Consider the following 27863-nt stretch of genomic DNA (forward strand, 5'->3'; position numbering starts at 1 on the left):
GTCCTGCTGCTCACTTCCACCCTGAAGTGTTTGCTGTCCTGCCATGGGACCAAAACAATGGGACCGTTGGTCATGGACTGAAATGTCCAAAGCGGAAGAAGCTCCAGCTTCTAGAAAGGGTTGCTAGAAAATCAAAATGGAAACCGCTGGAAAGGCAAGTAAATGACTCAAATAATTTCATATAGAAAGCAAGGTCTCTTAGGACGGCCGATGAACTGAGCTAAACCTTTCCTGGCCACTAGCTGCGCAGTGACGGGAGCAGGCTAGGAGTGCACCCGATGGCTGTGTGTTCCACCAGGACTGGCACACAGAATCTCACCTGTGCTGGAGGGCTTGCCAAGCACACTCAAGGCCCTGGATCTGACCCCAGCGCTGCGAACAAAGAAACAAGTACCTCATACTAAATGGACCATAGGTGACAGAAACGTAGGCCTCGGGTTCTGGAGGCTGGGAGGAGACCAAGGTCTTGGGAGATATGGCCTCTGTCTATTAAGTTCTGTCACCAACAGGGTGGAAAAGGAACAAAGCCCCTTCAGGACTCTTTATAAGGGCTCTGATCACATTGCTGAAGGCAGAGGCCTCAAGATCTCTCTTCCAAAGGGAACAACTCTCAATACTAGCTTACTGGGGAGCAGATTTCAATGCAGGACTTTTATTGAGATTATAATATAATTACACCATCCCCCACCCTTCCCTTTCCTCCCTCCAAACCCTCCCAGATGCCCCTGCTTGCTCTTTCAAACTCTGGTTGGTCTGCCACTCTCTAAAATGACCAGGCTGGCCTCAAACTCAGAGAACTGCCTGGCTCTACCTTCTGGGTGGGAGAACTAATGGCGTGAGCCACCATATGCAGCTCTGAGCACGGGAATTGTGGGGGACGCACTCACACGCAGCAATCCCATCCGTCTACCTCTCTCTCAGCTGCAGTTTATCTATAGGCGTCTCACGGTGGTGGAGCTGACAGAAGACATAAAACACTTTGAAAAATATAATGCTCTACTTTTTCCAGCCGTCGCTTCATTATTTTTTCCATACTGAAATTTAAAAAAAAAAAAAAAAAAAATTGTCCTTGGAAACACCCTGCAATTTGAGGGTATCACCACCAGATGGCAATGGCATGCAAATCAGAATCTCCAAAATCCTAAGTAACTACTATGTGTGTGTGTCCTCAGGAATATATGGAGGTACTTGCCTGCACTCAGAATACTTTAAGGATTTCCCCTGGATTTGTGGGAGAGAAACCCTTTATGTAAATAATGTAAGGAAGAAGGAAATGAAAGTATCCAAAACCAGCTAACCACCGCGAGCTTTCCACATCACGCTTCATCTTCTGGACAGTTGCATAAGGACAGTTATTGTCCCATATTTACAGAGGGGGACCCCGGAGTTCAGATTGTCTGCCCCGCTGAAATTCACAGCCCGGTGTCTGAGGGATCTAAACAGCTCTCACCTCTGCGGCACCAAGAACTTCCAGGCGCTTCTGATCTCCTCGGAGAGAAGGACATGACTTCCGTTTTAATTTTCTAGTAACCCCGCCTCTTACATTTCTTATAGGACTGCTAACTAGAGATAATTTGCTTCAAGAACGGCAGTTCGTGATTCCCATTGGCGGTCTTTTAGCTAAGCTGACCAACGCAAACCTGGCAGCTTTGACAAACCATTATTGATTAGAAAGTGGCTGGGAAATGTTTTCTAATCTATTTTTAAAAGCCAGGAATTAGAATTTCAAAAAGCCGTTGGAACACAAATACTGGTCCTTTATGAACAGATGGATATGGGCTTCCTCCGTTGCTGCAGGGAGGGGTCCTCAAAATATATTTTCCATTCATGGTAAGGGTCTCTTCTAATATGGTTACACTCAATTCAGTGAGCCCCTTGTTGAGAAGACACAGCCCATGTACAAACGGACACTGGCTCAAAATGGCACCCAGGGCAGCATCTGAGGAGGAAACACAGGCAAGAGCAGAGTTGGATTTCTGTCTACCATGGACAGCTGCCAGGCAGCATTTGACTTGTGGGACAGTAAGATTCCCAGGGGTCAAAACACACTTTAACCCTGCTATCACAGAGAACTAAGAAAGAAGAGAAGAAAAGAGGACATGAGGGGGCTAGAACCCCTACTCATCCCAACAGGGTACTTCCTGGAATACCTGGCAGGGCGTTTCCTTGAAGATCAGCTTTGGCGGAATCTGTATAGCAGGAAGTCAGGGCAATTGTATCAAGGGTCAGGGAGATGAACTGAAGTTAACTCTAAGCCAGTTAGTTGTTCACAGTCCAAACCTAACCAGAATCAACAGGGAGCTTTTGAAAACACCATTTAGCTAGACCTATGAAATACATCTGAGGCTGGTGCCAGGCAGCTATATTAGCCCTCTGTGACCAGGAATACCTACCAGATGGATCTAAAGCATAATTTGAGATTAAAACATGGTATCTCCTCTTCCTCCTTCTCCTCCTGCCCCTCCTCTCCCCGTTCCTCCCCTACCCAACTCTCCGACCACTCAAATGCAAAACTAAAATAGAAAGCAAGAAAGCTTTTTATAAGAGACATTCGACATTCTCGTCCATGGTATAAGGCTGTGGGTACAGTTCCTTGGAGAGGCGAATATGGGGTGAGGTTATTGACGTGCATTGCTTGTGTGATCAATATGTCTACTAACTTAGTATTTCACATACAGGTCGATCTATAAGCATCACATAAGTCATTACCATCCACTCCTTTTGTTATCTGTGTAAGCTCTTGAGTTAAATGAACTCCATCAGTGATCATCAGAGATAAATACAGGACTGGATGGCTCCCATTACCTAGTGCAATCAAGGTCTCCTGGTGTGGGAAGCAGAGGGACACCTCCATGAGGGCTTGTTGCTGGGTCTGCCATATGTACAAAGGCACAAGGTGACTGTCAAAAGTTGGGGACAAAGTTTGTGGGTAGAGGACAACACGAACCCACTCAGGATCTTACTCTCACCAGATCAAGCAATCTGCATTGCCCAGGTTATAAAAAGAGGGAGTTTTATATTTTAAATCAGGAGCCATGCCACAGAGACTTGTTTCTTCAACTAGCTTCATGTCGTATAGCTCCCAGGGGTATGTGAAGTGAGTGGGAAATGATTCGATCTCCGTCATATTCCCAGAACAATCCTGCAGGTGTGTGCTACTATTTAAAGGAGAAGAAAGAAAGGCACAAGAATTTGGATGGATTCCCTGGACTGTTCAAGCAGCAGCCAAGAGGTGTTGTAAAGTAGCAAGCAGTACACAGATGCTTCGATGTGGTAAACTGTTGGGCTTTTCTCCTGGAACCTCTCCCCGCTGAACACCCAGCATCAGTCCTTTGGCAGAAACTGTAGCCACTGTGATGAACATGAAGCCACTCATTCCCCAATATGCTAGCTGAGGTTTGTAAGACAAACACTGATGCTCCCAAATTTACCACTATAGAGAAAGAAGAAAGCTTCGGGTAGGTAAGAACTTGAGAAATCTGCTAGTCCAGGCTTCTCAAACTCTGTTTGCATCAGGACCCATTGCAGGGATTAGATTATAGATTCGCGATCACTGTGTATGTGGGGGGCAGATGTGAACACTACTTAAAAACTCCCAGGTGTGGCTGCACAGGCTGAGAATGACTAGCCTGGGTTAGCCATTACCCAATGAAGGAATTCACTCCTTAGAGTTACAATGAGCTGTTTTGGAAGCAGTGAAGTCATTGCTCACAAGGTAGCCCAGTGCCTTCTTGGATGCTGTGGATGACCACAGCAGAAAGATTCACGCTCCAAAAGGTCATGGAGCATCTTCTACAACCAAAGAGCTTACAATCCAGAGCCACTAAACATCAAAATATGTAGCATCTTCACAATCAACTAGCCCAGTGGGTCACATCCGAGGAGTCAGGTCACGCAGACTGGGTGGATCAGAATTTCTGTGAGCATTTTCTTATGTTTCCCAAGTTATCCAAAAATGCCCCAGGATAAAGGCTCACTGAACCCATCCCTATTCAATTCACAGGTAAGAAACCTAGAGCCCAATAGGAAGGAAGAGCTACAAACCACTCAAAAGTTAAAACTAACTCTTTGTTTGTTTGTTGAGACAGGGTTTCTCTGTGAAACAGTCCTCGCTGCCCTGGAACTCTTTTTATAGAGCAGGCTGGCCTCAAACTCATAGAGATCCACCTGACTCTGCTTCCTGAGTGTTGGGATTAAAAGCATGCGCCACCATTGCCCGGTTAAAACTAACTCTTCTTTAAGCTGCCCATTCTTCCTCTTTCTGCAGAGTAGAGATGCAGTCAACACACAAGACCTTCACAAGGATGGTGGTGACTAGGTGGTGCATGAAAAGCGTGTCATTGGCCTGCGAGATCTGCAAAGGCAAAGAACATGGAACATTCTTAGGTCCCCAAACTTCTAAAGATGTAGTGCACTCTACTCGTAACTGCTGTCAGACTAACTCTATGTTATGTAACCCTGGATCCTGACCCTTTTCCACATTTAACCCACAGGCACAGGGGATTGTCTGTGAGCCACCCCCCATGAGAAATAAGTTCTTAGCAGAGGATGACCTCAATTATTCTGCTTGCTCATTTAGGCAGAGCCAGGAGCCACACTTTCTGTAATGGTTTAAAATGTGTTGAAGGGGCTAGAGAGACAGCTCAGTGACTAAGATCACCTGTTGCTTCTTGCAGAGGACGTACATGGCAGCTCAGTCCTGGGCCAGAAGGTCTGATGCTTTCTTCTTCTGGCCTCTGCAGATGCCAGGTACACACATGGTACACATATATACATGGTACACATACATACTTGCAGTCAAACTTCATGCACACAAAATAATAAATATTTTTAAATTAATGTGTTCAACACATTAAAAAGTATATATATACATTAATATATTAATATATAATATATATATTATTTTGTGTGTGTATGTACTATCACGGGGCACATAGGACTGTCAGATGATAACATGCAAGAGTTTGTTCTCTCCTTTTACCAAGTGGATCCTAAAGATCAAACATAGGTGGTTGGGCTAGATGGCAAATGCCTTTACCTGCTGAGCCATCATCTCTCCAGCCCCCAGCACTTACTTCAGAAAGGTCAACAAAATTCCTCTTTTCTTTGAATGTGAATAGACTTAGACTCACCTCTAATGTACAGAAAGAAGGGTGCCTTCCAGGTGGTAGTGGCTCATGCCTTTAATCCCAGCACTAGGGAGGCAGAAGTAGGTGGAACTCTGTGAGTTCAAGGCCAGTCTGGTCTACAAAGTGAGTTCCAGGACAGCCAGAGCTAAATAGTGAAACCCTGTCTAAAAAAAAAAAAAAAAAAAGGAAACAAATAGAGCCCCATGTTGGGCACCATTTGTAATCAGAGACTGCTCATTCGTTTGCCAGACACCCAGACCCAAATAATTACACAAAAACATTATTAATTATAACACTGTTTGGCCAATGGCTTAGGCATATTTTTAGCTAGCTCTTATCTTAAATTAATCTGTGTATTGCCACTAGGCTGTGGCTTACCAGTGCTAGCATGTTACTCCTTTGGCCTCTCTTTGACTCTGCCTACTTTCTCTCTATGTCTCTGTTCAAATTTCCTGCCTGGCTTTGCTCTGCTAAGCCATTGACCAAAATAGCTTTATTCATTAGCCAACAAAAGCAATACATATACAAAAGAACATCCCACATCAAATGACAACATTCAGCCTGGGCCATAAAGCATTCTTCAAATTCCCACTTGCTCTTTCTTGCCCTAGGAAGACCCTACAGAGAGACCTATGTAGACATGAAGAGGTCTCCCTCCAACCCCCACCCATTTGAGTGACCTTAGAAGCAGATCCCCAGCCCAAGACAGCCTTCAGATGTCTGTGACCATAGCCAATGTGTAACAGACATCTCATGACAGATCCTGACCCAGAATCACCCAACTAAGGTGCATGATGATGCTGACAAGGAACAATCTATGTGTCTTAATCAGGGTTCCTATTGCTGTGAAGAGACACCATGACCTCAGCAACTCTTACAAAGGAAAACATTTAATTGGGGTGGCTTACATTTTCAGATATTTTGTGCATTATCATCATGGTGTGACATGGTGGCGTGCAGGCAGACATGGTGCTGGAGAAGTAGCCAGATGTCCTGCACATGGGTTTGAAAGCAATAGAAAGTCGTAGTATCTTGAGCAAAGGAGACCTCAAAGCCTGCTCCAACAAGGCCACACCCACTCCGACAAAGCCACACCTCCTAATAGTACCACCCCCTTTGGAGGCCATTTTCTTTCTAACCACCACATTATGCGGTATGACTCCTGCTGACACCATGTCCTCTTCCAGAAGCCTTCCCAGATCTTCCAAGAGAGCACAGGAGGACTCCATGGTGTGAGGGAAGAAGGGTGCCACAGAAGAGGTAGCACCCGAAGGGATCCTTGTTAGACAATCTGGGTGCTGAAGAGACCTGTCAGAATCGATTTTCTCAAGAGCCATTTGTTGGAGATGTATCAATTACTGTGTGATGAAGAGCCCTGAGAGGAAGCCACAAATCAAATTTTCATTACCAGACCAAAGCAAGAAGCACCACAGGTGAAATCCATCACTACAGATTTCTTTTCAGACGGGATACATGAGAGCTCATTCCCAGCTGTGTGCACCTGTCTCCATCCAACTATTCGCCCACTGCAACCCACATCTCGGTTCCCATGGTGCACATCTGGTTTACAACTGTGAAGTTGCAGCTGGATCTTCCTTGCTCTGCACCGGCTCTGTGGCTAGGGTACTAGGAACCGGAGAGACTGCCCTGTCTAAAACTGAAAGGGAATGGGGTTGGGAGGGAAGGAAATGTGGCCAGCAGCAGGTGACAGGGCTTTTTATCTGTCTCAAGGTCAGCCAAGGGGGTAATGTGACCCTGGCTAATGCCAGAAAAACTCAAGAGTTCTCCACCAATACGCAATGGACTAAGAGTGTTCCTGTCCAACCTCAGCTAGGCTAAAGATGTAAGATAGTCTTAGTCCCTTTTAAACAGCCCTCACAAGGCTGCATTTTTGTGTCTCAACTGTTCCAAAGTTTCCCTAACCTTCAGAGTCATTTCATGTCCCTTCGAAACCAGTCTCTGTATTAAGAGAACCAGCATGGTCAGAGTCTTGAAGTCTGAACTACGGGGCAGAGGGAGAGGGTGAGACAAGGACAAGAGGATGGAAAGGTCATGTCCCTAGTGGCCTCCTCACTCTCAGAGGGCCTCCTGGAAATGTTGCCCGTGTATATTATAGGTGCATGTTCATTCTAGTCCATTTTCCAACCTGCAGACAGTGCACTAACAAGACCAGGTGCTCCCTCACCTGCTTCAGCATAGACCACTCCCGCTTGACTTCAGATTGGCCCAAGCTCCTCCCTACAAGGACAGGCTCTGACAGCAACCGCTGCTTGTCCCCCCAGCACTGAGCCCTGATTGTGTCCTCATGCCACATTTGCCTCTCTCTTGTCTTCTCTTTGCTGCCCCTGGGATACTGCCCAGTGGTCCCCTAGCAAACTCCTGGGCATCTTCAGCTTCCCCCAGAAGCCCCCTCTGAGGCACATTCCCTCCGCCTATGAAACATGGATATCCCAGAAAGCTCCAGATGCTCCCCTGCAGAGCACCAAGGACCGGCTCTATGGCTCTCTCTGTATTGGCCAGTACAGCAGCAAGGCTTGTACAACACCTAGCAGGTAATAAATAGATCTTTGTAATTCAAAAAAAGAAAAAGAAAAAAGAAAACAATGATCAGTTTTCTTGGCTGAGAGGTTACTTCCAATTCCCATCTCAGCATCTTTTGACCTTTTCCTAAACCACACCACTTCCTTCCTCCCCCTTGTAGCAGCAGCAGTGTGAGCATCTTCCAGGAAGGTGTTAGAGATGCTTATTCTTGCCCCCCCCATACCTGCTGAATCAGAAGCTCTGGGAATCCCCCAGCGCTGTAATTTAACAAGCCCTCCAGATGACTGGATTGGAGAGCCCCTGCCTAAGGTGTTAACCGCACAGGGGTCAGAGTTGGATATACTCCTTCCCTTCCCCCTGGACTAAACAAGAATCACCTGGAAACAAAAGGAAACCAGGCCACATAGGTGCTCTGGCCCCAAGGACCTCTGAGCTCTGAGAAGCTGGAAGGGTCTAGGCAGAAACAAATTGTCCTGGACAGGGTTCACCCAAGGCTAAGTCAGAGCTGACATGCTTCGTTTTCGCAGGTGCCAGTTTCTGGCCACGTGACCGTGAAGAACAATATTAGACAACATCAGAAGTGTGACGGGCAGTTGGGACACACCCACCACAGCAGAGATAATGGAGCGGTAACTAGGAGGATCTCGGCTGTCTGTCCGTCCGTTTCGGCTCAAAGTTCAGTGAATGGCTATGGCTATCAAGGCTACTGCTATGGGCTGAATGCATTAGGTTTTATACCTACTCGCCACCACAGCATAAGACAGCCAGCCCCGTGGAAATAAAGAAGCAGGTACATTTCATATAAATCCATCTACCTCCATGTCACACGTCATCACCACCTTTGAGCGCCTCCTATGCACAAGGCAATCTTGGGTGTCACAATCTCATCTGCATGGAAGAACGATCCAAGGATCTTAGAAGACATCCTAACACCCAGACCACTCAGCCACTGGAGTGGAGACCCAGAACACAGAGAATCCAGCTGGACCTGCTCTGGAAATGTCCTTCTGGTGGACTAGTTTTCCCGGGGCTGGATGGATTTACACTGGTTTCAGAAGGAGAAAAGTCATTTAGTCTTACTCATCAGTGGACGCTGTGTGCTTACAATACTGACCTGCCGGGTAGGATGTGCCCACTGGTACAATAGTGGCCTGACTGTTCTGAGAGCAATCAATAATTTCTTATCTGATCAGAGGCCTTAATCCACAGAAGGGAATCCATGCCTGGTACTGCAAACTGATAAAAAAAAAATAGAAAAGAAAAAAAAAGGCTGAGTCATAGTACCGGGGGAAGGGGAGCACCCACTACTGTTGTTTTGCTAAATGGACGTGTTGTCAAATTGCCTTCTAAATGTGTGTGTGTGTGTGTGTGTGTGTGTGTGTGTGGCGTATACTGGTAAGACTGGTGATGCTCTCAACCATGGTCAGAAAGGCTTCTTTCTAGCAACGGGCAGTGCACTGTTAAAGAGTCAGGATTAGTCAAAGTGCTGAGAGTGACTACCGAGTGCCCAGATCTAAGGGAACCTCCTTCACATCCAGTCCCAAAGCTCAGCAAACGCTTCAAAGAGGGAAGGGAAAGAAAGGACCAGAGTGGTCTGCTGTGACACACTGTCCTGGGGGCATGCCACAATCGCTGTAACTCAGAAACTCACAGCAGTCATGTGACCTGCAGATCCAGGATGTCAGAGTCTCAGCATGTGTGGGGGTAGCGTTCATGAAGCGCCGAGGGCTGCTGAGGGAGAGGAAGTCATTGCTCCTCAGTGGTATAATAGCCACTGTTACCTTTCCCATGCTCCAAACACACAAAACACAAAACCTCCAGACATGAAAATAGGGAGGGAATTACTGAGTGGAAGAAGAGATCCAGGTGGAGCAGGACTAGACAACACAGAGAAATGAGGGGTGAATATGAGCAACATATATGATATATGAGAATAATGGGGCCAGGTGTGATGACTGAGACATAACAACAGCACTTGGGAGAGTGAGGCCAGAGGATCCCTGTGAGTTCAAGGCCAACCTCGTCTACATAGTGAGTTTGAAACCAGTCCGGGCCATAGAGTGAGACTCTCCAAACAATGACATCCTAGAAAAATAAGCTCAATACAGCCCCTCCTTTTGGAGACTTCCTCTTCTTAGTTGGGGTTTTCATTTATTTTGACCTGTTTCTTGCCAGCGTGGATCCCTGAAACCCTGAGGACCATGACAATTGCTCCATACGACTGTTACAGCAAGAGAGGAAGTCTCCTGGGCAGGAAGTCAGCAGAACTGGACTCCGCATACTATGCCACCTCTACTTCCCTGTGGAGTCTTGGACAAGTTCCGTGATCTCCAGTTACTCGGTTATGAAACGAGCAAGGCAATTCTCTCAAAGAGTTCCTCCAGCTCAGATATCATGTGACTTGAATGTTCCTGGGTACAATGACATTAGCCTTGTAGAAATGGTGCCATTTCTAGCTTTGGGAAGAGTTCCTTGGGTGTCCAATCCCCTGAGTGCACATAATTTACCAGACACAATAAGCCTATGGAGGAGGAGTGGGCACCTATGCCGATACATTAGTGAGAACAATTCTAACTTCTAACTAGGGTTCCAGGCAGGGGGGAAAATGGACATAGCGGCAGGAAACCAGAGAGGCAGCATGGAGTGTTCTTTTGTTTCTGTTTTGTTTTGTTTTAAAACGAATGTGCAGAATAAAGTTGTTTCTACTGGGGACAAAAGAGCATTGAACCAAAAACCAAACATGGATTCTGGTCCTGGGCTACGAGGTGGTGACTATGCCATCTAAGACAAGACACACGCTCATCTTAGCCGACTTTAAGTGTTCCAACCTGGGAAAGGGGAATCATGGCAGGATTAGCCCAGGACACAGGACAGTCCTGGAAGACTGACACGCTTTATAAAAGGCTCCATTGCGGGAACTACACCAAACCAAGGCAGATATACGTGACTCATACTATTGTACGTTCCTGTAGACTTGGAACTAACTTATAAAAACACAGTTTCCAACGAGAAAGTCTAGAGATTGAGCACAGGACAGGATCTTACATTCCTCTTTTCTTTAACATCTCAACTTTTGCCATTACTTTCTCAATGGATAAATATATTGACTTAATTTAAAAATCAAATTGTATGAAGGCTGGGAATATAACTCAGTATTAGATCAGTTATCTAGCCTATATAAGGTGCTGGGTTTTGGCAGGTCTCCAACTCTCCCAAAAGTAAGCAAAAAATTATATCTATTTCATATATAGATATATGAAAATATAAAATAAAAAATCCTTTCCCTCAATCTTACTTTACCACAACTAACAATGTCTCCTCCCAATAAAGCCTGCCTATTTGTTCTACATAAGCACAGGTCTCTGCACTGGCCCCTGGGTCTGCAACTCTATTTTTTCTAGATATCTATTACTAGAGAGGAAATATCCTTTTTCAAATCACCTAAGTGTGAGGCAGTGTAGTTTTAGATTACTGAAATCTGACATTACTTCTAGTGGTGATAATTAAATAATAAGGCCACTATCGTTTCTTGTCGACCGGAAATGTAGAAAGAAAGACAAGGAGTTTGTGCTTAGGGAGAAGGACAAGCCCGGACGGAGGCGTGGGGCAAATTCTAAATGTTGTTTGTTGGGTGGCACAACTAAAAACGCACTTAGTGGGTGACAGGCTTTGAGTGTGGGGTCTCAGGTCAGATACCTGCTGGTGGATAAACTGGAGAGAGAAGCCCACGGTGCGTCCCTGCCTGCTGTGACACTAATCTATCTGAAGTTCACGCTCAGTGGCTTCTGCAGAGGAAAAGCGGGTCTGGGGTTTTGCATGAGAGTTCTTTTGGCTTCAAACTAAAATCACTAAGTAAGCTAAAAGCATCAGCATCGCCACTGTGAACTTGCACACAGGCTCTCCTCCACCAAGAGACCCAACACAATTAACAAGGTCCCAAGCGTCAAGCTTCTTTCATCTTCAATCTCCAGATTTTAAAAAAAGGAAAATATAGAAAAGCAGAAACATAGTCAGGCTACAACAGGCCCACAACTATTTTCATCTGCAATGTGAAAGCCCTCGCCTCACTCTGTGGCCCTAGGTATTTCTGTTTGCCATTTGGATGGTACATATTTCAAGAACCTTATTGTACAGCAGACAGATGGGCCGTCAAGGCCATCTGAGTCCTTGGCCACAGGTAATGAAATACATAATTCCCAAAAAGTTTACATCCTCCTTCCTCCAATCAGGAGACTCAGCGTCTATTCCACCCCTGAGACCTATTTCTTAGCTCTTCTTGCGAAATGACCCACCACAATTGTCTTCCTCGGTTTCCCCTTATATAAAGATCATGGCGGGTTCTGGACTTCTGTCCCTTCTGTCCTGTTGAGAGCACTAGGACAGTTCTGAGTCCTCTGGAAAGTTCTGGGCACTCCCAGCACTGCCTGGAACCAATGCCTGGGTCTCAGACAGGCAGAGGAGTCTACATAACGTGCATGACTGTGTCAGCTGCCTAGGACTCTCACAGATGCTATCGAAACGGTAGCACATGTTACCTGTTAGCAAACAAAAGAGTCTCAAGGTGGCTGGGGGGGAAACAAATCCAAATAAGCAGAGTATGCGACAAAAATAAAAAACAGGGTCACGCTGATGAATTTCAAGTAACTTTACCTTCTTAAAAAAGAAAAGTGAGTTCAAGAGCCCAGGCTACTGGGAAAGAAGCTGGAGCGTGTGCTTAGAGTAAATCACATTGAAAGAAACGAATCTCTCCCTTTCAGGCTGAGGGGTGACGGTTCATGAATTCTTTCTTCAAATATTTTGTACGTTTTTCAATTTTCTTCATTGTATATATTTGTTATATACAGTACATAAGGACATTTTCAGACACGTATACGCTGTGTGTTGAGCCTAATCCCCCGTCCTACCCCCTACTCTGTCTCCCCATCTCTCCTAGACATCAGGCTGCTATTTCTATACCATATGTACATGCAGAATTGTGTGTATCTATACAAAACTCTAGGACATGAATTCTTATAACTGGTAGGAGTGTCCAGTGAGTCTGCCTCTAAAAATGGAAGGGCACATTTTTCCCAGACAACAGAATAATAAGCTTCTTCAGAACTAATTGATTATTTCTTCCAACGGGAGCAGTCGCAGACCAGAACTACACAGGAGTGGAATGGCAGATCTGTTCCAGGGACAGTTGTTAAAGCCTAATTAATCGGTGGATTTCTGTTTCTAGAAAGATGATAGATAATTAAATGTGTTCTTTCCCAGTGTGAAATACTATCAAATTAAAGTATCAGCTAGATCAATCATTGTGGAATATGCAAAAATAATCCATGGTATGGAGTGTTCTCAAAACCATTGGTGGAGACAGCCCACCCTAGTTAGGACCATTCCTGCCGGGCTGAATTCTGATGCTCACAACCTTCCACTTACCTCCTGGCTACGGACCTGAAGCACAGGGGATTTGAAGCTGCTAGGGAGGAGAGCAAAGAAACAATCAAATATTTTCTGGTGCAGGGATCCAGAGGGAAGGGACTCAAAAAAAAAAAAAAAAAACATAACTAGAGTCTCCTTCCTCCCTCTAGAAAGCCAACAGAGGCTCTGGGGGCCAACAGGACTTCCCAGCACCTTGTTCTTTTGCCCAACCAATACATGACTCTCAACATAAATTTCTCTGGTTTCATAAATGCTACTGAAGTATTTATCCTGTAAGGTTGGAAGAGACTGGCTGCTAACCTTGAGACTGCAGTTGAGTGAATGGCTTCTGAAGATGAGGAAAATCACCTAACGTTCCAAAACCTACAGGGAAACCCTGTCTCAGAGAGAGAGAGAGAGAGAGAGAGAGAGAGAGAGAGAGAGAGAGAGAGAGAGAGNGAGAGAGAGAGAGAGAGAGAGAAGGAGGAAGGGAGGGGGAGACAGGAAGGAAGGAAGGAAGGAAGGAAGGAAGGAAGGAAGGAAGGAAGGAAGGAAGGAAGGAAGGAAGGAGAAAGAATCCAGAATCAGGCCTTCAAGATGGCTCAAGAGGTTAAGGCTTGCCACCAACCCTAGAAAACTGAGTTCCATCTTCAGCGTTAACCCCTCTCTGCTATGCTTAGTCTATGCATTAGTAGAGGTAAGAGAACTCTCTAGTGGCTGGCCTCTCTGCTTCTCTGATCTTCAGCATTAACCCCTATATCTGACTCCGGGTTTTTATTATTAAGACCAGCTAGAATGTCTTCGTGCTACAGTACTCAGCACACATTCAAAGATAACCAACCAAACGAGGAAACACGGCAACATAAACACGAGCCAGCAAGAAAATCAGAACATGCAACAATGAGGAAGAGCAAGGGCTTAGGGATTACAAAGGGAAAATTCCCAGACATAGGATACCGAACATCTATGCCTAGCATACGGATAAAACCAAGGAGCCAGTGGCGCAGACCTGTAACCCTGAACCTTGGGAGGAGAGGTAGGAAGATCAGTGCTAAACTGGAGGTCAGCAAGGCCTTGTCTCAAAAACAACAACAACAACAACAACAAAAATTACAAGGGAAGTGGAAACTATGTAAAGCAAGACTATGATGTTGAAAAAGAGCGAGAACTCTACAAAAGAAATTCAGTGATTAAGACTGAAAATGCAAACAGATGGATTCCACCCAGATTAGATATAGCTAAAGAAACACACTGGGACTTGGAAGACAGAACTATGCAGAATACAGCATGGAAGAATTAAAAAAAAAAAAAAAAACTGGGGTGGGGTTGGGTGGAAAACACAGGAAGTAGTATGAGAGAAGGCACAGTAAACTTAGGATGGCAAATTGACTTTTTACCACAAAAATTCTCCCATAAATAAGCAATCAAATTTGGAGAAAGTTGATAATATCCCCCAGCCTAATTTCTCTTCAAGCCCACAGACACAATCAAGACAGGTCACACGCTGGCGATGGAACAGTGGGAAAGAACTATGACGGAAAGTGTGCATGAGTGTGTGATGTGGGAAGTCCTTGTATATGTGTTGCTTTTGTTGGTTGATGAATAAAGCTGTTTCAGTCAATGGCTTAGCAGAGTAAAGGGAGGTGGGAAATCTGAGCAGAGATACAAAGAAAAAGAAGGCAGAGTCAGGTCAGGCGCCAGCCAGCCACTGAGGAAACAAGACATGTAGAAAATGAGGTAATGCCACCGCCACGTGGCAATACACAGAAATGGGTTAATTTAAGATATAAGAGCTAGCTAGGAATATGCCTGAGCCTATTACAATTAATATAGTTTCTGTGTGATTATTCAGGTCTGGGCGGCCAGGAAACGAAAGTACAGTTTCTGTTTACAAGTGTGGGTATTGATCTCTCTGTCTGCCAGTTTCCACTTGACAGGCTGATGTAGAGATGAAGAATTGGTGCCTGTGAAGCTCAGCAAAGGTTCACTGTATGGCAGTCTTCGCAAAGCTCTCCCTCTCCTCCCCCCCATACACACACCCTCCAAGTTTGCTTCAGTAATTCATAGGCAGCTCCACTACTGCAAATAAACACAACACTTGAGATTCTGGCACCACCGCGGACCATTAAGATTGGACACAATCTTAAACCAGGCAGTGGTGGCGCACACCTTTAATCCCAGCACTCGGGAGGCAGAGGCGAGTGGGTCTCTTGTAGGCCAGCCTGGTCTACAAGAGCTCGTTCTAGGACAGGCACTAAAGCTAACAGAGAAACCCAGTCTCAAAAAAAAATCAATAAATAGGGGGCTGGAGATATGGCTCAGAGGTTAAGAGCATTGCCTGTTCTTCCAAAGGTTCTGAGTTCAATTTCCAGCAACCACATGGTGGCTCACAACCATCTGTATTGGGGTCTGGTGGCCTCTTCTGGCCTGCAGACATACACACAGACAAAATATTGTATAAATAATAAATAAATATTAGAAAAAACAATAAATAATAAAAAATAAAAATGGATACAATCTTTCATAAAATTCCCATTTTACCTATGAAATCAGAGGCACACTGCACTGGTTTTTTTCTTTTGAGAGATGGCTTATACACAGGTATTGTTGGTCTTTTGTTGTTGTTTGTTTTTAATCACAAAACCAGCTAGAAAAGGAACTCACCAAAAGAAAACACAAACAGGAAAAAAAATTTATAGAAAAAAATGCTCAGCTATTCGGTAACTAAAATGCAAACGACATCAACAAAATTATTAATTTTATCAATCAAATATAGAAACAGTGAGTATCATGCATTCTCGGTAGTGTGAAGAAATTTCACTGCTAACAGCAAGAGTGAAAGCTAGCACGCCACTTTCAGAAAGACATTTATTTAATCACACCCTTGGCTAAGTAACTTCACTATCTGGGAATATATCATAGGGAAAAGCCAGTAATATAAGTTGTCGAAAGAGTATAGGCACAATGACTCATTGGGGAGAACTTGGAGGGAAATTTAATATTTACTAATAGCAAAGGGTCGGGATACATTGAGGAGCCTGCAAATATTGAATTACCCATTCATTAAAAATTACATTGACCAAGAGTTTGAATCATAAGTATCATTTGTTCCTAGTATTAACTGAAAAGAAATTAAAATTAAAATTGTACATATAATATAGTCTCAATTTTATTTTGTTTTTGTTTTTTTGAGACAGGTTTGCTCTGTGTAGCCCTAGCTGTCCTAGAACTATCGCTGTAGACCAGGCTGGCCTGGAACTCACAGAGATCCACCTGCCTCTATCTCCCATGTGCTGGAATTAAAGGTGTGTGCTACCACTGCCCGGCTCAACTTTATTTTAAAATGAGCTAGGGAAACCGTTTTTTAAAAAAGAAAAATGAATGGGGTCAAAGAAGTGCACAGATAGATTTGTTTATTTTTGATACTCATGAATATGTATTACTTTCCTAAGCAGAAACATAAATGTTATCATTCGCTGTAAAGAGATCTTAAAACAAGCTAAAATAAGTTCTATAAAATAATTCCATTCCCTCAACCCAACTGTTGGAGTTCCCCCTTGGTTGTTTACAGAACTGGGTGTGTATACACACACATCTGGCACCAATGTAATTAGTTTGAATCTCTGAGTCGCTTTCTCAGAATGAGATGCCCTAGAAATGAGGCAAGTGATTAAATCCTTTTCCTGCCTCCTCCCTCTCCACCAACAAACTCTGGCAACCAAGAAGATTGAAGAGTATCCCAGCAGCCCTGAGCATCTGAGAGACCGGCAAACTCCTGGCTGCCAGCCCCAGCCTCCTGATGGTCCTCTCTGTAACCCTGGGAAGCCATCTAACTGCTCACTGCCTTGGTTTCCCCACTTACATGATGGGCAAGGAAGGCTGCTCAGGGGACCCTTGAATCTCTTTCAGTTCAATTTTCTGTGAATGAGTTAAATAAAAAAAAAAAACCAACTCAATAGATCCCAAGTCTTTAGAATATTCATATAAAGAGTCCGTTTAAAAATAAAATATTATTTTCTGATGTCCCTATAATAGCAAATCTTCTTGCTTTTTTTTTGTTGTTGTTGTTGTTAATCTAGACTTTGATACACTGACTTTAGATTAACCTCACACAGAGCCAGGGGTATTTACATAATGAAACTAGATTGCTCTCAACTAAGGCAAAAAGATTAATTAACTTACTGGAGAATTAATTAAAATCTAAAATATAGTGTTTAGTGGTTTATTATTTAGCTTACGAGTACTTAAATTGCCTGTGCATCACCAACAACCACCACCCCCAAAATAAGAGGGTAAATGCTTCCCTCTTGGTCTGTCTGCATGCACGAAAAAGTCTCAGTCTAAGCTTGGGGACTCCAAGAGAGAAATCTAAATCGATGAACTCTTACTAAAACTTCTCAGTGACCCTTCCATGACCTGAAGACAGGCTTCATTTGCTTTCTGAAGCAGTGCGTTGGACACTGTCCCACCTTCCGAGACACAAAAGTAACTTCTATCATTGTCCCACCTTCCGAGACACAAAAGTAACTTCTATCACTGTCCCGCCTTCCGAGACACAAAAGTAACTTCTATCACTGCAGCTCGGCTGAACTTAAACTACCCTTGCCCTCTTTCCATCCTGCAGTGAGACCGCTCACGCTGATACCGGAGATAAGTCAAGCTCTTGGTTTGGAGGACAGATATCAGCAGAAGCACAGGTCATTTTTGGAACGCACAATCCTATGCAGATCTTTCTGTGATTTAAGACAACACCCTGAGAGGCTCCTCTAGGCTTCTACTGGTCACACACAAAGCAAGGTTTTAATATCCTGTTCATGCATTCACCCATCACTCCTCAAGCCCTGTCAAGACGGCTTTACCAGGAAGGAAACCGAAACTTGAATTCACGGCACCCTCACGGTACCCTACTTGACTGTCAGAGGACCTGTCCAAGGCTTGATCATTTTGCATCTCCAAATTTCGTAAGCAAATTCCTGCAGAACTCAACTCATACCACCACTTCCCTGCCCTGGTGTCGCCCACCAGCTCCTGCCCAAGCAGCGGGTTCAGATGCTCCTGCGGGGTGTGCTTACTGCCCGTGATGGTTCTGCTACCCACACTTTTGGTAGGTAAGTTATTGTTACACTAAAGAGAAGAATCTGAGAAGAGTTGCCTCAAAAATGAACTTAACAAGATGATGATGGGGATTCCAGCACCTGTGCTGACAGAGAATGTTAATTCTGACCTGAAATTATTTATATAGAAAGTTCTACATAGTTAATCATACATTTATTAAGTCACTCTTACGGAAAAGAATCAAATGACAATAAATAAAGTCTCTCCGGGATAATCATGTTACAGCATGATACATAATATCCCGCTAGAGCATGATACATAATATCCAGTGTTATATAGAACAATCATCCTCAGACAGGAGTAACTTTTCTCCCAGGGCGCATTTGTTGATATCTGGAGATACTTGGGGCTGTCACCATTTAGAAAGGGTGGATCTATAGGCTACCAGCATCCAATGGGTAGAAGCCATGGACATAACTAAAGACTAGACAAGGTATTTCTATAAGGACAGCTGTCCCCATTCCTTTGACAAGGAAACACAAAGTCCAGGAGCCATGGTTTAGAATCTGTCTTGAAGTAATGGGCATGTGTGTGGGGAGATGCAGACTCCCACTGCAAAATAACCAATCTATAGACCTTGCGGGAGAGCCTGTGAAGGCCAAGTTGTTGACAGGTGCAACCACCACACGATTAAAAACACTGAAGCCTCTGAGGGGAAAATGGAAATTATACTTCAAAGAGAAGGAGGTGAGCATGGTGGAGCATGCCTGCAGTTCCAGCACCCCAGAAGCTCAGAAAGGGAAATTTGAACTTTGAGATCAGTGAGCCTAGGCTACACAGCAAGACCCTGTGCAAAAAGAAGATTGAGGTCTCCAGAGGTATATGGATCATGGGACAGCTAGGACCTTGGACTGTGTCACCATTCCAGGAGTACCAGGAAGGTGCCTCGCCTAACCAGTTACTTCTGACACCTGGCATCCGCACCATAGAGGCAGCTTTTCACTCTTCAGTGAGGTTTAAAGAACAAGGACCCCCAGACGACAGAACAGTGACCTACGTTCGCATTCAAGACAAATAGACTGAGAGCAGATTGCCTTCCCCTGAGACCAGGTTTCACAGAGTGCAAGGCCTTCCTGGAGCAGCTGGAAAGGGTGAAGAGAACAGGGGACCCTGAGGAGGGACGGAAAGGGTGAAGAAGTGGACAGCAGCAGCAGACACTGCGGGGTCACCTACTCCACAGACAGTCTGCAGTTGCATGCAGGGAAGGACAGAAGCAGGGAGAGAAAGAAGACGCATTCTTGGCCTGGAGGAAGATTACAGTCAAGCTCAGCTCAGGTGAAAACACTCCAGGAATGCGTGAAAGAATGGGGGGTAGGGGTGCTCAAGATTGACCCGCTGCTGGGACAGCTAGGGGATCTCAGTACCGCCAAACTTAATGATGCTCCCATTATGTCGACAGTCCAACACTCTGCAAACCTCCCAGGCAGCCCCTCTCTAGCAAACTAGCAGAAAGCCCTCCAGGTGAAAATCTAGCCCCTTCTACGGGCTCCGAAAGATGTCCCGTTCTTCCTGACACCTTTGCTGTCATTTCCCTCCAACGGACTCATTTCGTCTTGTAATGACACCTTATGTTTTCTCTAGAAATCCCTGCTCTTGGTCTCCTTTGGTTTTTCTTTCCCTTTGCTCCTGAGCCAGCATAGAGCCTGTGAGCACATTTTCTATGAAGATTTTCTAACACATCTGCTTCCAGAAAAGACTCTGGGGGGGGGGGGGGAGACAAATATAAAAAAAAAAAAATGCCATGGAGTTTTAAAAGAACTTAACATGGAATCAGAAAGCACTTTAAGAAGAAAAAGTTCATCGTATCAAGAAGCTGGGATCACAGTTACCAGAATCTGTCGGAAGTCAATGTCAAGAGATAAACACACAGAACAAATGGAAATTCTCCATTTCTGATCAAAGAAAAGCCACAATTCTAAGGGTTTCTTTTGGTTTTTGTTTGTTTGTTTGTTTGTTTTGCTTTGTTTTGTTATGTTCCTGTTTTGGCTTTCCTGTCTTGATGCCCAAACTGCAATTTTACAAGTTTATTTTTTATGAACTGTGTCAAGTACTTCAAGACAAGGACGATGATTTGATTGTATTTCCTGATTGCAGCTCTGACATAGAAGTGTTTGGATAGCTACCATTGTATTGGGGCTCTATAATAATTTTCTGGCCAGTTTGCATCAAAATCTGGGGCTACCTCTTTAAATCTCTCAACAGGTCTGTCTGAACATTTGTAAGGACACTCCCTTGGCCCTGGTACCAGGCTGAAGTAAGTTCACCCCTTCTTGAGTTCAACTCCTTCTTGAGTTGGTTGTGTCCCCACCATCTGTCTGTGGCCCCTTTTCTGCACCCCTCCACCCCGCCCCCACCCCTGTCTGTCTTTCTGCCTTCAACACAGATTCCCTTTAAAGCACTAGGGTTTGGCCACATTAAACTTTGTTTCATTCCCTGTTACAATCAGCACAGTTTTTTTTTTCTTTTCATTATTCTGCCTCGTTCCAGTGGAACCAACCCCCAAACATTCAAGCCTAAGTTGTCTGAAGCGTAGAGTCAAGCTCTTTTCAAACCACCACCATAATCTATAAAGTTAAAATGCAGTTTTCTCCGGAAGCTGAAGACCCATTACACTCCCCCCTTCTTGTCTCTATGCACACCCCCTCCGCGTGTGCCCTGCTAGTGCACTTGGCTAGCATTTAGCCAAAAATGTCCTTCCCATATTAAGTTCTCCGTAAATAAGGATAACGATAACGGGGTCCTAATAGTTTCCTCAAACATCAGAGATATTCCAACAAGAACCTGTCAAACTGAAAACGGCATGACACACCCATCTTGCACGTAGTAGGTACTCAATAAGCATCTTGGAAATTAAGCTAATCTTAAAATCTTAAAACAGCTGCCTTGCACACAGTAGGCCTCCAGTAAAAGGCTAGAAATTGAATACTAGCCAACACTCGTTCTTAGAGAACCTGGCAGAGATGACATTAATCAAATCCACGGCGGCACAGATCCATGAATGGAAATGCACGTCTCGAGGTAGCGCTTTTCAGAGTGCAGGAGGAGCGCGTGACAAGCGCAGCCACGGCAGGCATCGCGCCCTTTTAGAACGCTATACCCACCTCCGCTCCAGGGGATCGATGAGCGATCAGAATCTAGGGGCTGGAAAGCGCCTTTCCAATGATTGTCACTTCAGGGCAGCACCTGTAACTCCCTCCACAACCCCCTCATTGGGTAACCACCCACCCGGGTTTCTCTGAGGACTCCAGAGTAGGAGAGAGAGAACAAAAGCAAAAGCCCGCCGCTTCCGATTCTTTTCTGATGGAGATCAAGCCGGCCCGAGGCAGCGGGAGCCGGCCGGACAGAGCAGTGATGTCAGCCCCCAGCCGCTGCCCGCGCTGCCCACACTGCCAGCCCTCCCCAGCAGTTGCGGACTCCTAGCAGCCGGGTCCTCTCCCGCCCCGGGCCACCGACCCGCAGAGGGGACGCTTCTTTTGGGTGCGGCCATGCAAAATGCTAGGCTGACGGTTGAACAGGGAAATAAGCTGGAGGGTAGGCTAACAGGGAACTGAACCAGACCTCCAAACCACGATCGGAATCAGAACTCTAGAACCGCCCCTCTGCGACCCCGAATGCGCGCTGTCCCCAAGGGGTGGGGTCCCTTCGTGGCGCCCAGCCCCGGACCACAGGTCCTCTTCCCTAGCACACACCCATGGGGGAACCAAGCCGCAACCTTCTCACCCAAACTGGGGACCCAGGGACAGCACCCGCTCGCGGTGTGCAGAGGAAGAGGTCACCGAAAGGCGGCCGGGTGGGTCCCGCCGGAGATCGCGGGCCAGCGCTCAGAAAGTCGCGAGTTGGGTGTCTGATCGGCCTTGAGGGGGATCACGGGTCAGGTGAGGCTGAGATGCAGAGTGAGCCTGGAAGTCCGGTCCTTGCTGTCCCCAGCTCTCGGAACCCCTACGGAACTCCGGGAGGCGCGGGCAGAGGGAGAAGAAAGAGGGCGAGCAGGAGTCACTCACCGAAGCAGATGGAGCGCGGCGGCCCTTTGTCTGCGGCCGCGGCGCCGGCGCTCTCGGCCCGGCTGCTCCAGCCCAGTCGCGGACGAGCTTCAGCCGGCTCCCCGACAGTCCGGATCGGGCTCTGGCCCGGCCCCCACCGTGCTGCCCCCGCCGCGGCTCCGCCTCCAGCCCCGCCCCTTCCCTGGCCCGTGGCCCCCACCTGCTGCGGTGGGGGGGGGAATTGAGAACCCCAGGGAACCGCACAGGGGACCATCCATCTGGGACCCAAACCAAGAGGCAGCCTCACCTGAGCAGCCCGGCTCCTGCACCTTCTGCGTGGAGCCTGGTCCCGGGGCAGCCTGGCCCTCCCGCCGGGCACCTGCTCTCCAGGGCCCCTGTCGCTCTAGAAGCCGGTCCTCACTCCTGCAGGGTTGGGGGTCCCCCCAAGGCCCTGTCCCGGAGGAAGAGATGGCGGGAATTGGAGCTCTCTCTGAGCTCCGGTAGGAGCCTGATCTTTTCTCCTAGTCAGCCCTCTCTACAGTAACTGCTGACTGCTGAGACCGAGGGCGGAGAGAAAGAGCCGGCTGGAACTGGACGGCTCCAGGCAGGGGGAGACCCGTGTGGGCGGGAGCCAGCCTCTGGCCGAGGGTCCAGGGTAGGCTGTTGGAGCTCAGGTCACTAGATGGCCTTGGAAGTGCTGCCGGTTGCCTGGACTGTGCATCAATCCTAATTCGTGAAGTCCAAGTAAAACTCACAGAAAGGTAGCCAGAGAAAAACCTGAGAAGCCTTCAGACCCCAAACTTTGGTGGTGACTGGTATTTGAGCTGTCTTTCAGCAAGTAGATGCGTCACTGAATGCCTGCGTCCCTTTAAAATGGGAAGCTGCTTTCCTAAGCAGGGAAAAAAAAATGCGATGAACTAAATATTGTATAATGAGGTCACCAGTGGCTTTAGGTGCCCGTGAGCCCCCCCTCCTCCCAACCAAAGCTCTCAGAGTGGGGGCTGCACTAGAACATTTCTCGGAGTCTGCTGTATCATGTGTTTATTTCTGCCTCATCCTGACCCGGAGAGCGGTACAATTTCAGGTACTTAATAAGGAACTCAGTAACTGTTGAAAAATTATGTTCGGGTTGTATAAGGGTAAAAAACGGGTAAAAACATAAAACTCAAAAACTGTTGGGTTGCACTGGAAGCTGGAGCAATTATTTAGCTCAGTAGTGGTCCTATAAAGGGTAACAGGTGGTAGCTGTAATTACTGTGCAGATATAATTGCCATTAATCATATTGCGTAGGTAGCCAGCCAATAGGTTAGAGACAGTAGTTATCTGAACTTGCATTAACCTAAAAGAGAAGGCGAAGATAAAGATGGTGTCCCTCTATAGTCAGACAATTCAATGTGCCTTCCCTAGAGCACATTTTAACATCCTACTTACTTAATTTTCATTACAAATAAGTATTATCAATTCAGCAAGTATGAATAAATATGAAGTGTTCTGTGTTGATGTATTCCTTTTTATAACATCTCTTCTAGGAAGGAAAAAAAAAGAGGCCTCAAGATGGGTGTGTTTTATGCAAAAGAGGCAGAAGGGCAAATGTCCCACAAAGTAAATTCACCAGTGTCAGATGAGGGTCTGGTGAGCGGAATGAAGAGGGGGACCCAGGACAACAGGAAGTCTCTGAGTCTCCCTTCTCTGCCTTTTAGCTCAGCGTCTGGGGTCTGAAAACCATTTTCGTGGCAACAGTGTTCTTGCCCATGTGAGTAATTTATCTCTTCCATTTGGCAACTGGGGAAATGTAATTTTCCCCATGTGATGAGCATGAGGGAATAGCTCATGCATAGCAAGCGGCCCTCCTCCAAACCGTGGGATGAGCGACTATGAAATATGCATTTGAGTATCAGGGTCCTCTGCTGCACGAGGCCAGGGGACCGAATAAGAACCAGGGTTGTCTACCTGGGCTCCTTCCACCCAGCTTGCTGTGTGGAGTCTTTCTCCTGTGGGAGCTGCTCTTGGAAACCCTCCTCAGGGGAGACTCCTAGAGAAAGAGCTGGAGGAAGTAGGTGTTGATCACCGAGAGTAACTGCCAGAAGGAAAGTCAGGGTGTTTCTCTAGGTCATTCTCTCACACGCCCCACAGCCTGTGTCTGGACACACCTCTGGGGTAGCCCTGGAGGATGTGGGAACAGGAAAATACCCCGCCTGCCAGATTCATCCCAGGGTGGTCACTTTGACTCAGGTTGAGGTGGTGAGGAAAACCAAACCCTCCAGACTACACAACAGTTTCCTCGCCTCCATGTCTTCTGCTCCAAGGAGGAGTTGGCATCACTGAGGAACAATGCCTTGGCTTGTGGCCTCTCCCCCAGGGATGAGGACTGGTCGGGTTTGAGAAACCTACTCAAGCTTGACGTATAGTGGTGGAGCCCTCAGCAAAGGCAGAAAAAGCAAACCTCTGTCCTTTTGCAAGGAAGTCTGGTGATATCTCTCTCTTCCTCTTCCTCCCCTCTCCATCTCTGTCTTCCCTGCTCCTTTTCCTTCTTCCCCTTTCGTGTTTCTTGTTCTTCTCCTTCTTTCAGTCTCTCCTCTCTCTGTTTTTCCTCCCTGCTGTATCTGAAGCAAGTGCCGCTTGTGAAACACACACACACACACACACACACACACACACAGGCATGCACAGAGTTCAGGCTTATCCGTGAAAATGAGACAGATCCAAGGGATCATTACGGCCTCAGTCAGGCCTACAAATCAGAGGCCACGCCCTCTTCACGTCAGGCCATGCTAGAAACACCTTTGTTCTATGGCACAGATGAAACCCAAGATGCAGGTGCAGCCCTGGAGGCAGGAAGCAGCAGGCTCCCTGGGTTGTGTCACTCTTAACTGTGGGATGCTGATTTGAAGCCTTCTGGTTCACCAGAATTACCTAGGAAAGTCTCGCATACTAAGAAAAAGCGACTACAGGGGTCCATTTACTAATGTCTGTCTACTTCACTCTGCCTTCCCACCTGTTACTATGAACAATCTGCTGTTACTCTGGGCTGGGGTTGGGTCCTGTAGAGGGCAAGCTGAGGGTGGAGGCATCCTCGGGTTCAACATCTAACACCAATAAACAAATACATCTGTCGCTGCTGTTTCTGAATCATACGCTCTTGTGGACACGATCTCATTCCCTCATTCACAGAAAAACATCTTTCTACAAAAAGTTCTTCCCTCTCCTTCTGTAGGGTTTTTTTTCTCACCGCTGGACTACACACAGCAGCATTCAAAAAGAGTTTAAGGGCTGGCAAGATGGCTCAGTGGGTAGAGGCCTTGCTGCCAAGCCTAGTAGCCTGCTTTGATCCCTGGAACCTACACAGTAGGAGGCAAAAACTGGCTCCAGAAAGTTGTCCTCTGACCTGCCCCTCTGCCCCCAGTAAATAAATGTAATAAAGAATTGTAATGGTTTAACATCATCAGCCATTCAAAAGTAAATCCCAGAACCAGAGAGGCAGAGGCAGGAAGATCAAGACTTCAAGGCCATTGGTTATATAAGGAGTTTGAGGCCGAGTGAGACCCTGTATAAAAAGAAAACAAATAAATACCAAATCCAAAGTAGAACAAAAACTCCCCGCCGACTTTGCTCTGTTTCCGTCTGTCTTCAGTCCCTCACAATAAAATCTTCATTCCCTTTTTAGCCCGCTTCTGTTATCTGACTATAGGATAGCCAGTGGCCTGTGTTTTTAAGCCCAATGACTCACTCTCCAACTTTAAGTATGGTTCGTCATTCCTTTCCGTTGCGCGGTTTCTGGTTGGTCTTCATAATAAAAACCTGGAGTCAGATATTAGGGGGGTGAAAGCTGAAAGATCGAAGAAGCAGAGCAGTCAGCCACTAGTTCTTACCTCTCTGAAATCCTCAGACCCAATAGGGTACTCTGTCTCTACAAGTCCTCAGACAGAATGGAATACGCTCCTTTCTACTCCTGCCTTATAGTCCTCTCTCCACCCAGCCATATCCCTTCCTGTCTCCACCTTCCTAGTGCTGAGATTAAAGGCCTGTGACTCCCAAATACTGGGATGAAAGGTGTGAGCCACCACCACAACGCTGGCTCTGTTTCTTTTAGACTGGATCAACCTTGTTTAGCCCAGGGTGGACTTGAACTCACAGAGATCCATCTGCCTCTGCCTCCTGAGTGCTGGGATTAAAGGTGTGTGGCTCCACTGCCTAGCCTCTATGGCTAACTAGTGATTTATGTCTGCACTCTGATCTTCAGGCAAGCTTTATTTGTTAGATCACAAACCAAATATCACCACACCTTTCTTCTTAAAATATTTTCTTTTTTTCTTTCAGGACCCTCTGATTTGATCCAATCTTACTTTTCAGGGGACAGTAAATGCCACCTACTTAACTCAGCGGGAAGCACACAAAGTAAGAAACGCTAAAGGCACTTCCAACAAACTCAAGAATAGGACAAAGATACTATTATTAATATAATAATAATGTTTTAGAGATTAAATTAAGCAATAAGACATGAAAAATAATAGCTATGAATACTAAAAAAGAAACAAGATATAGGTCTTGTATATGCTCTAATTATCCAACTAAAACTTGAGGCACTCTTTTTCCTTTTAACTGCTCCTAGAGACACTCCTGGATGATTCAGTGGGGAAGGGCACCTGATCCAAGCATGATGACTTGAATTCAAGTCCTAGGAGCCACACAATGGAAGGAGAGACTGGACAGCAACAAATTGTTCTTTGACCTTCACGGGCATACACTAGGGTGGACAAGCATGCGCACACATGTATACGTAATATATAGTATACCATAAAAACATAAATGAGACTAGAACAGCAGCCATGGCAGTACATTCCTGTAATCCCAGTGCTTAGAAGGCTAAGACAAGAGGATTGGGAGTTTGAGGCTAGCCTGGGCTACACTGTGAGACTCTTTCCTAAAACAACGTAAGGCCTTCTGGGTAAGATGGCAAATTAGAGGCTGCCTCTGTGTGAGCCAACTAAAGAGATAGTTCAGAATAAGAAACTGTATCGACGAGAGAAAGCCAGGAAGAAAAGCTTCAGAAATACACAAAGTCAAGTTATCAGAGGAGAGCCCAGACAAAGATACAGCCCACAGAGCCGCATGCTGAACACAGACTCACGGAAGAACAGACTGCAGATGTTTCTAAAGGTCAACCAGATAGAAATGGTCAGTGTCACCCTCAGGACAAACCCAAAGGAACCTCAAGTCCTTTTGGGCCACCAACCAGCTCCCAAATGATGACACATGTTATGACCAATTCCACGAAGTCCCCGCAAAAGCCAACAAGGAGACGGAGTTCCATATATAAAAGCAAAGAGCCTTTATTTTATCCAAGTTTGCAAACTCGGTCTCTCCGCATGTCCAATGTATTGGAGTGGTCGGAGAGCCCCGAGCTCAGTTAGAGTTGGGTTTTTATAGTAGTAAAGGTGGGGGTGAGGTATTTTTGAGGTTCAGGACCCCTGATTGACTGACATTTGTCTAGGGGTGTCCTGGTGAGTGTGTACTGGCAGGTGGTCCTATCTACAGCGGTTGGAATGTTAGGCATTTCCTTTAGATGGACTGTTTTTGAGTAGTGCTCAGGTAATCTCAGCTTGTGGGTCTTCCTGCAGCCAGACACTGCTTCAGGGTAAACTACTGAGACTCAGGCCTCTTGTTAAATTTATCAGTGGCTGAGAACTACTCTGG

The 27863-nt window shown here is 46.0% G+C and overlaps 1 protein-coding gene across 3 annotated transcripts in view; it reads right to left on the reverse strand.

Moving 5' to 3' along the window:
* Positions 1-27863, reverse strand: part of Mapk4 (mitogen-activated protein kinase 4) — a 264113-nt gene that overhangs the window by 113090 nt on the left and 123160 nt on the right. Inside the window, exon 1 of one of the 3 annotated variants that reach the window (XM_050151715.1) lies at positions 22476-22558. The exons of 1 other annotated variant lie outside the window; for it this stretch is intronic. The gene's annotated coding sequence lies outside the window, so the exon portion shown is untranslated. Of the gene's footprint in view, positions 1-22189; positions 22294-22475; positions 22559-27863 lie in introns of those variants that run through there. One more of the 3 variants, XM_050151716.1, reaches the window with a different exon arrangement.

The sequence above is a fragment of the Alexandromys fortis genome, unplaced genomic scaffold, assembly GCF_014885135.2.
Source record: "Alexandromys fortis isolate MF-2015 unplaced genomic scaffold, M_Fortis_MF-2015_v1.1 scaffold_71, whole genome shotgun sequence".
In the NCBI taxonomy this organism is placed as follows: domain Eukaryota; kingdom Metazoa; phylum Chordata; class Mammalia; order Rodentia; family Cricetidae; genus Alexandromys; species Alexandromys fortis.